General features: G+C 40.6%; 1 long non-coding RNA gene across 2 annotated transcripts; it reads left to right on the top strand.

Moving 5' to 3' along the window:
* Window positions 1-1,108: 1,108 nt before the first annotated feature.
* LOC148001492 (uncharacterized) lies at window positions 1,109-8,100 on the top strand. Of its 2 annotated transcripts, none has more exons than XR_015637734.1 (3): window positions 1,109-1,222; window positions 6,063-6,181; window positions 8,034-8,100. It is a non-coding gene; the product is annotated as an uncharacterized LOC148001492 (long non-coding RNA). The 2 variants fall into 2 exon arrangements; XR_015637735.1 differs by having other exon boundaries at window positions 1,138-1,222; window positions 6,085-6,181.
* Window positions 8,101-10,239: the final 2,139 nt, after the last annotated feature.

The following is a 10,239-nucleotide window of genomic DNA, read 5'->3' on the forward strand; positions in this document are numbered from 1 at the left end:
AAAAACAAGTTAGTTAATTATAGAGAAGTCGGGCACAATGGTATCCACAGCACTTCTGGAACAACAAAAACAGCTGGTTTCTGAACTCTTTTATGCCGAAACTGAACGGGCCCTACAATCCTCAGCCTCTGACTTTTACTCTTTTGTTGTATAAAGTGACTTCCTGGCTGCTTACGAGGGCACAGCCCACTGTTGGAGAATTTATGTTACCTCTTTTTCACCACTCCCGACACTGACAAGCCATTAATCAAACTCAATTCCAAATTTTCCAGAAAGGGAGTGTAATTGACCCAATTTGAATTAAATGGCCATTCCAGATCTACTTAACTATCAGTGAGGAGCCACGATACATAAATAATGGAACCTCTGGGGCCAGCTCTCTGAGCAGAAAGGTGACTATAGTCCAGTCAGACTCCCCCTGATGTTACCCACTGCAAGACCAATCTTATATTTGGTCTTCCACATAATGTTCAAATATAGTCAGTAATACCATGTACTCAGATGCTTTATTTAGAAAACCAGATATAATTTTTCTTCCTTCTGTTTTGCCGGGACTTGTTGATGACTTCTAGCTGCCTCTGTTTTTATCATTTTCGTGAGTCTGGATGTCATGAGGACCCGAATCCTTGTCTCTGGCTGTTTAGCTATGACAGTCTTCTAATTATCTAATCCTGGTTTCCAATCCCATTCCTCTTCCAATGTCCAATATTAGAATACAGGCTACTCACATTATCCTATTCATTTCTCACTCCTTCAGGGCTAATTAATATTTAGTAATCATCTATGACAAGTTTCCTTTTTGGGAAAATAAAAATGGAAAGTCGGACCATAAATGCTTCCTACATACTTGAGATCTCAAATGAGACAGAATAATCAGAGTGAAGAAAACCCTCAGGCCGCTATGAGTTGGGTGGAGTTTTAAAGTCTTCATGCCCTGAGAAGGAACGTCACAATAACGGCATGGAAGAGGGGATCACAGCAGAAGAAAGAATAAAAGCCAATAGATTTGTCATAAACACAGATATTGTCAGTGTGCATTCTGTGCAGTGCGCAGAGGTGTGTGGTGGTGGGGGGTGGAGATTGCCCTTGTGATGTAAGATGTGGGATGAGGAGTGAGGCGTCACAGGCTGCCGAGACTCCTGGAAGAGTCCTGATCGGCCTTATATGACATTAGATCTAAGATGGCTCCCAGAACACCAGAGACACAGCAAAAGGAATGGAGGTAGGGCAGAGGTTGCTTCTCCAGTCTTCACAGAAGGCCTAATAGGTTATATTGCTCTCCCACCCACTCCTTCTAAGCAGCCTCATCAGGAAGAGCTCTTATTGGAGCACGGTGGCGGCATGAGGAGATATGATTGGCGGAGGATTTAAAGGCTTGGGATTGGCTTAAACACTGTACTGTGTAATGAACTCAGATCTGCACCTTGATGCTGATCTCTGGAGTTCGGTTCCCATGGTTCATCGAGTGACTCCATCACCTCTCACCCCCGCCCCATCCTCTTTGGTTCTGTTTCCATACAGAATGGAGGAGGGTTGAGATTAGAAAGACCGCGAAGGGCTTGGCCGTGTGTTTTGAGGGTAACTTTAGGAAGAAAACATCATACATGACATTTATTATAGCTCCTATGAAAATGGATTACTGAACGGGAGGAAATGACCAGAGAGAACAGTTATCTATAGCTGCCGAAGTCCAGGAAGATGGGAATGGCAGGTACCCACGCTGGAGGTACAACGAATAGGACTTGAATAAATGTCAGGGAGGCAAGGGGAAAGGAAGAGCAAGGAGATGCCTAAATTAGACAAACGCTGGTGTGTGCTTGAGATAACTGGTGCTACTATAACATAACACTAGAAGCTGGTACCTATGAACAACACAAAGCAGTCCCTCAGCGTTCTGGGGGCTAAGAAAGACATAAAAGTCCCAGGAGCTTTGGCATTTGGTAAGGGCACATTCTATGATTTGTCAAAAGTTGTCATCTTCTTGTGTCCTCCTGGGAAGGAAAGGGTGTGGCAGCTCCTTTCTTCCCTATGGGGCCTTCCAAATACTTCATCTCCTAACGCCATCACCTTAAAGTTAGAGGTAGAATATGAGTTGAAGAAGGAATGGCCAACATTCACAGCAGTGCCTTTCCTGAAACAGGGAAGACAGGGGAAGGGACTAACAAAGTAAGAGAGTGATGGGTGGGAGAAACGAATGTTAACCAGGAAGTTAAAGGCAGCAGTCATAATAGAAGAGAACTAGGGAGTATTTAATAATATCCAACAAAGACACAGCATTTAAATCTGTATTAGTAGGTGATGTTAAGAATAATAAAATGAGAAGGACAGAAAGGGAACAGAGAAGCTCTGAACTGAGGTCTAAGCACTCTAACACACACAGGTCAAACATCAGAGTATGGAGATCGAATGGGTCTGCCCATATTCCTGTTAACCTGAAGATTCCAGGAACCAATGACCTTGAACAGTGCACGTTGCTGCAGCTTCCTAGTTCTCACAATTCAGAGCCATCTTTGGCCTTCCCCTAAAGAATGTAGAAAATTGGCATTTGCACAAAAATGTGTGTTTTCAGAACAAGGATAATATAAAGCTGATATCCCCAGCAGTAAGCCTCCCAACTGCCCCCCAGGACAGTCTGAATGAAAAAATGATTATGTACTTAATGTCCACTGAGCACCCCGGGGAGAAAAAGAGCATACTATAATTGCCAAGTATTATTTTTACCATTATTAATACATGAATCATTCATTAGAGGGGGAAAAGGAACTAGGAATGGGAAAGTCGAAAGATAATAGGCTGTGTTTATAATGTTGCACAGAAGGAGCTGCCTACACAAATCCCCTCCCATATACATCCAGACACGCACATGCTGAATATGTCCTCATCGCAAAGACAACCCCTCAGCAGCCACCCAGAGGGCTGAGCATTAGTGTCAGCTGAATATCTATCTTGTGCCTCATATCTGTCTTTCTTGACCTTAGGCTGCCCTGGTGCAAGGTTCTGGTAGGGAGTCAGCTGCCTTAGTAGGATAAAACTATCTTACTAAGAGATCATCCTCAGAGAGGATGGTATTTTCAAATGGAGTAAGTCAATTTTAAGACAACGAAAGAATTTACAGATGTTTGGATAGACTTTAAGGTTACCATACAGAAGTGCCTAAACCTTGGATTATCTGTTAGAATTACTTTTTCATTTAAAACCCGAGGCTCTCACCACGAGCAAGGCAGTGAAACGAAAAGCACGACACGAAGGCATTGGAGTAAATGTTTAGAAACACAAAACGAAACAACTCCGACATCATTTTTAGACCTTTATTTGAATGAAATATTTAAAACCAACAGATCTCAATTTTAAAGCATTCCATCTCTGTGTATTTTGTAAAGCGGGAAAAAAAAATCTACTTCTCTTAAACGAAACCTCAGGGCTTTGTGTAGACAATGCCAAAGTAGTTGTTTTGGAAGGAAAACAAAACAAAACAGATCTCTTTGGATACCTCAGATTGGATTTTACGTCAAAAGAGTTGTGTTGATGCTAAACCTGCAAGAAGGAAGACAAGGGATTCTTATGAATAAGAACCGAGAGAACGCAGTGGCGCCATAGTCCACTGCCACGACTGTTGCCTCTTTAAGGACAGTGGGGCGAGTGGGAGTGTGGAAGTGGCCTGGGTAAATAAGTTCTTAAACTTCATTTAAATATCAAGGTGCAGAGCTCTGAAGCTGAGTGTAAGTTATTTAGAGCCTAGACAGTGACAACAGAGTCCCTCAAGCCCCAAAGATGAGGTGCATGGCTGCCTATCCGACTATCCCACCTGTCTGTTCTCTCTGTGTGCGCACTGTGGGTCCACAGAAGCTTTATAAGCAACTGCTTGCCCTGTGGAAAACCCGCCCCCTCTCCCAACCACGCCTGTTCAACTCTCAGAGATGTTTAGAAAGTAAACCGGAAGTAAATGTTTCTGAGACATCTTTTATTTAGCCAGCGGGGGATGGCTACCTATATTTAGTGGTATTTTCTGATCTACCAGTTCACATGCTGAAGATCTTCAAGATTTCCTAACAAAGCACTCGTCTAGGACCTGGTGGGCTTGCTTCAACGGATATGGATTTATTTTCATATTTCTTCTGTTGTTTTGATGGGATTTGAAGGGAGAGAAGAGGAAAGCTGTTTGTTCAGTCAGCCATCTTGATTTAGAGTTGCTCACCTTTTATCAGGGCAGGCACAGAGGGACAGAACTCCTGCCCTAGATCCTTTAAAAAGTAATTGTGAGAGACATTTAGCATGTTCAAAAGACTGGCAACCTGACCTACATTCTTTCAGTATATTGATTTGCAAAACCCAAGTCTTTCTTTACTTTCATATTTTCTTGTGCATCAATTCTTTAACAAAGGGAAAATAGGAAAGGGAAAAGGGGCTACTCAGTGTATCCACGTTTACACTCAATTTTCCAAGCATTATAAGCACAGAGTATTACTTAGGAGATTAGGTTTTACCCTAATGCAAATTCAAAATTGGGCTTTCCTACAAACAGAGATTCTTTATATCGTTATGTAATTAAAGTGAGAAATAAAACAATGCATGTTTATAAAATTATTCGGTAAAATATACTACTCAGTAAACTGCACATAAAGTCTACTCGCGGAAGAAAAGCCGTAGACGAAAGTCATTACTCATTTGAGACTCGGTAATTGGAGCTGGTGGAAGAGCGTGCAAGCCAGTGCATATGTGTGCTCAGCCTCCATGGAGAGCTTCTACCAAAGAAGTGTTGCTGCTCAGGGATTTTTCTCACTGAAATCCAATGCACAGACTCCTAGCAAGACAAACGAAGGTTTGGTTACTTGCAGGAATGTGTAAGGGCTAATGGAATAAAGGGAAACAGAACAGAGGAACAGAGGGAGTAACACATAATGGACTCTGGCTTCTCACGTGCCAACCATCATGCACCACGTCTGTGTGCCTTCCTTTTGAAGCATACTTCTTTGACCCTCTTTCTTAGTACCAGTGCCCTTTTGTTGCTAAGCACCTGTTCAGAAATCCTATGCTAATGCTTCCTCTGAGAATCCCTCCCCAGTGACTTCTCCATGTTCCTGACTTTTCCTTCTCTGTCCTCATTAACCTACTTGAATAATTTTTGATTTTTTTTCAAAAAAATACATCTAACTTCTCCCCCACACCAATTGAATTTCTTCTGCTTATCCTCCATGCTAATTTTCTCTTTTCCCATTTAACTCCTCATTTCAACTCAAAATCAAATATTTTTTTCTGACATAGTAAAATCTAGGATGCTATCGTATTGTCATTCGCAGTACAGTGCTTTAAAATTTTACCTTGTGCACACATGTATGTGAGTCCATTAGCACATTGAGTTCTCAGGAAAATTTATTTTAAAAATTTACAATGTGCTTTTACATCCCATTGAGTTTAAGGGAGATATTATAAACCTGTGTCAATGCTACAAAAACAGAAAATGAAAAAGAGGAAGGATTCGTCTATCCTAGAGACACAGTCTTCTCTTAAGTGTCAGAGCTGGGGTAGAAGTGATGCTACTGTAGGGTTCCCATAAAACTCATTGCAGGCAGACACTCAGGAGTATGTACTGAAAAGTACATTTGACCTAGCCCGTGTCTGGGCTTAAATCTGACTGGCTGTGTGACTCTGAGTGAATCTTCAGTCCTCTTTGACCTTCTGTTGTCTCTGTCGAGTTCCTGCAGTGCCTGTCACAAAGGAAGTGGGCTGTAAAGACAACAGTATCTGTTACAAGCACAGCTCTGTAAAAACATTAGACCTGATAGACTGTTGTATTTCATAGCTTCCAATGCAGCTTTCGCCAAGCAAAAGCGACTCCCTGGTACAGCTGTGTGTCAATGGTGTTTCTCAGTTGCCCTGCAATTCCTGTGGCTTTGAAAACTGTTGTTTGAATTTCCAGGTGAAGAAGGGGAAGATTTGGATATATTCAAGAATAAGTTGTTCAAAATCTGCACCTAGACCATGGGCAAAATTCTAGTTAGTTACTGCTAAGACAGTTTTTTGTTCTCAACCCAATTAGCACCATATGGCTATGTCTTATTTAGAACCCTCCACTTTGGCCCGTAGAGCAGAAGCGCAGATCGGTGTCCACAAAAGGCTCTTCCTCAGGACCAGTGCGAAGTGCTTGGGAAAGGGTCAGCCAATGTGATAGTACTCCTTAAAAGTAAGTTTTCACATAGAGAAGCTGCACTTACAGATAATGAGGCAGAAAGATTTTTATTTTCTGCTTGGGGACTGGATTTCTCCTGCAACAAGAGTTAACCAGAAGTCTAGGGGACGCTGTGAAGCTTCCTATAACTTGGGTCATTGGGAAAATCATTTCAGGACTAGTTAATGAGTTAAATAATACACAAGTGACAGGCCTATATATTTAAGGGAAGGGGAGAAATGGGTTACTTCTCACAGGAACAATGGCATATAGGGACAAAGCGGGAAGGAGTAATGGAGGTCACCTTAGACACGAGCTGCCACAGTGAGCTCTCTTCCATCTTCTGTCTGTTGGCTGATTCATATCCATGTCCAGTCTGTCCTGTCTGTCACTCACCCAGTACCAGGCCAGTCATTTTCCCTAGATTATATGGAATGTGTGTGCTATGTTCATGTGCACATGCATAAACACACCACACTGTGACACACACACACACACACACACACACACACACACACACACACACCCCAGAGATTTATTTCTGCTGGGAAGATTCATGTGTTAACCTGAATTTTGTTTACAGATGGAACTCATTGCTATGAAAGACAATGGATTAGATTTTAGCCATAAACATCTCCATGGACAAAAATCCATTTCTTGTTAATATTTCCCTTCCTCTCAATTTTACAGCCATAGCCAAATGTAAACATTTTCTCTAAATAAAACAGTGAAAATATTCAGACAGTGAGTGTACTATAAGAAAGTAGCAGGTCAGAGCAGGTCAATGTTTAAAATATGTGTGAGTATATGCTCATGTGTGCATCATATATGTGTCTATACATTATATATATATACATATATATATATACATACACATGAACACTTGAATACACGCATACACCTGACTGAACAAATATGCTGCTATGAGACAAACAACAGAAACGTTACTAGTATGTCAGAAAAATTACTCAGATTATGAAACTATAATTCTTGTACAGATCAATACTATTTTTTCACTTGACCTTGTATTTGCAGATAATTCATTTTGGGGGATTTTTTTCCTAGTCTGCACTAAAACCACTTAAGTTACTGGCTATTTGCTTTAGTCTATTTTTTTTATGAAATATTGTAGTCAAATTTTCATAGTGGAAGAAGTGGGATGTACTTTTATTCTTAATACTGAAGGTAATAGCTTTAATAAAGTCAGGTGGCTTCTATGTGTGATGGAGGACAGAGGGTGACAGCCAGGAAGCTACCAAATATGTTCTACCAAAGAGATGAACTTAAGGGATGTATAGGCAACAACGGCTAAAGAAGCCACGAGGACTCCCTATGTCTCCTCAGTACAGTATTGAAACCATTCTAATTGTGTGCACACACCCACAGACCTCCAAGGGTTAACGGCACACAATGTAATGAATTCAATAATGACGAGTTAAAAAAGGTCTAATTAGCAAGTAACCACTTTATTATGAAAGAAAATGGTAATGAATTTAATAGCTCAAAATCATTAACAATATTTAGTTTGCTGGTACTTGTTCTCTATTATCCTCATTAATATGAACATTTAATATGTTTTAAAATGGATTTGTAATACTTTCTGTGCCATGAGGTTACACTGACAGAAAGAGTGTAATTATTCTGCTAATTGTTATCACTGTATGTTTGTGCTCTGAATAGAAGTATATTTAGGTGTTAATACAAAAAAAAAGTAATTAAGAAAGGAAAGATTTAAAACCTAATTAAACAAAAACTAAAAAAAAAAAAATCTCAGGCCACCATAAGAAAAGAATTTCTGAAGTAATTGCTTTGGAAAGTTTTTTTTCCCTCTCCCTCTTCTTGTTAATTCACTTTTTTTCTATTGTAGGTTTCTTAAAGGAGAAAAAATAAACTTATCAGACATGAAAAGTGGGATAAAAAATTGATTCCAAGTCTGTAAGGTGGAGCTGGCTCTTTACAATGCTCTGAACTGTGGTGAAATAACATGTCTCTGTGTCAGAAATCCCTCTGACAGAGGGAAACCAGGCCGATGCATGATTTCCTGTTTCCCCATCCCTGTGTGTGCTGCCTCCTCACGGTCCTGACCCACACCCTGCTTCACTCCCTCTGAGTGCCCTTTTCTTCTGAAGCACTGGGTGGTTTCCTTCGCTTACCTTATTTTAGTCACTAAAGTCACTACTGGGGAAAACGTTCATCCACAAACCGTTGCAGGCCGAAGTCTTGCTAAGTAGAGAAGGCAAGGACGGGCTGGACATCTTTTTTCAACATTAGAGAAGAAGTGGAGAATTGGTTAACAAAGCAAAGGTTAACTTTCCCCAACTAGAGCTCTGTGGTCTCTTGTTAAATGACCAGCCTGAGCCACCAGTGGTGGTGGCAGCATAGGCTTTTGCTGGATATCTTCCTTTCATTATGTCCTTTAAAGTTATAACTTACTTTATTCAACATGCCTTTGCATGCTATGTCAAGAGATAGCGTGAAGCATCATATTCCTCATATTCCGCTGTAGGTACATGCAATCCTGATTTTTCATGTTATTTGTCCTCTTGGCCAGTGTTCATTGAGAGCTACTGGGTTGTCTTCTGATAAGGACTCCATATTGGTAGCAGTCTTCAGTTTGACTTTTATGTTGAGAAGTGAGCCCTTGTCCCGATGGTGCATATGTCCTCCTGATGGATATGCTAGTGGTTGGGTTAATTTCCACTGAGACTGTTAATAGTGAAGTGTCTTATCAAGTCTCCTTAGCCTGCTATTTTATATTTATTCTGTGGCCTACATAGAGCCATCACTAGGAACATGACACCCCCAAATTGCTGGTATTGCCCTGGGTATTTGTTTCAGAGTCTTAGAAGACCTGATAGTAGGTCAATGGTTGATTCACCCGAGCCTATAAAGATAAACCATAGCAAGAATGACCTCACATGAATCATGTCACTTCAAGACAAACAGGCAGAAGTAGAGAAAGGCTCTTAATACATGGATGAACTACAGACATAGGCTGCTTGGAGGGGGGTCCACAGTTTTACTCCCATATTTATTTGTCGGCAGAAACTTTCAGTGGTTTTATCTGTCTTAACTCCTTTTGGATGATCAAGATCTGCTGCATTGATATGGGGATCCAATGAGTCACAAAGAAAATCTTTCCTGATTTCCGAAATTGATGACTGGCATTATCTAGAACTTTCTAGACCACCTCACACCTTCACTTGTGTCTCGGTTCTCAGTGCAGCTCAGCACTAGTTATGGATGTTTTCACATTTCAAGATTATGTTAGCACTTCAATTCAGATTGTGATTTTGGAAAAATCTTATGTTTTATTGAAAATGTTTTTCTATACAATATATTATAATTATGGTTTCCCCTCCCTCTATGCCCCCACTTTCTCTACTTTCCCTCCCATCCATTCTTATTCTGTCTCTTCTTTTTAAAAAAAAGGCAAAAAATGAAACAAACAAACAAACAAAAGACAAAGCAGGAGAGCCAGGCCATGGTGGTACACACCTTTTATCTCAGTACTTGAGAGGCAGGTGGATTTCTGAGTTCAAGGGCATCCTAGACTACAGAGTGAGTTCCAGGACAGCCAGGGGCTACACGGTGAAATCATGTCCCAAGAACCATTCCCCCCAAATTTTTTAATTTAATTAAAAACAATAAACAGGCATCTAAGTGATAATAAAAAAATGAAATGAAGACAAAACAAATTGTAATAAAAGGAAACAAACAAGGAAGAAAGCCAACAAAAGTACAAGAAACAGAAAGAGATGCAGAGACCCACTTATTTACACACTCAGGAATCCCATAAAAGCACAAAACTGGAGGCCATAGAACCTGTAGGGTAAAAAGTAAAATAAAATATTAAAATTAAAAATTAAATTAAATTGAGAGGGGGGAGAAGGGAGGGAGAGCAGGAGGGAGAAAGGAAGTGAGAGGGGCAGGGAGAGAAAACCTCAACATTATGGGACAGTGATCTTTGAAGATGGTATTGAGTTCATTTTTTGTTGGCCATCGGTACTGGGCTTACCCCTACAAGCAGTTTGTTTCTCTAATTGAGATTCCCTTGGGGAGAACTACATTTT

The sequence above is a fragment of the Rattus norvegicus genome, chromosome 14 (assembly GCF_021556685.1).
Source record: "Rattus norvegicus strain SHRSP/BbbUtx chromosome 14, alternate assembly SHRSP_T2T, whole genome shotgun sequence".
Classification (NCBI taxonomy): domain Eukaryota; kingdom Metazoa; phylum Chordata; class Mammalia; order Rodentia; family Muridae; genus Rattus; species Rattus norvegicus.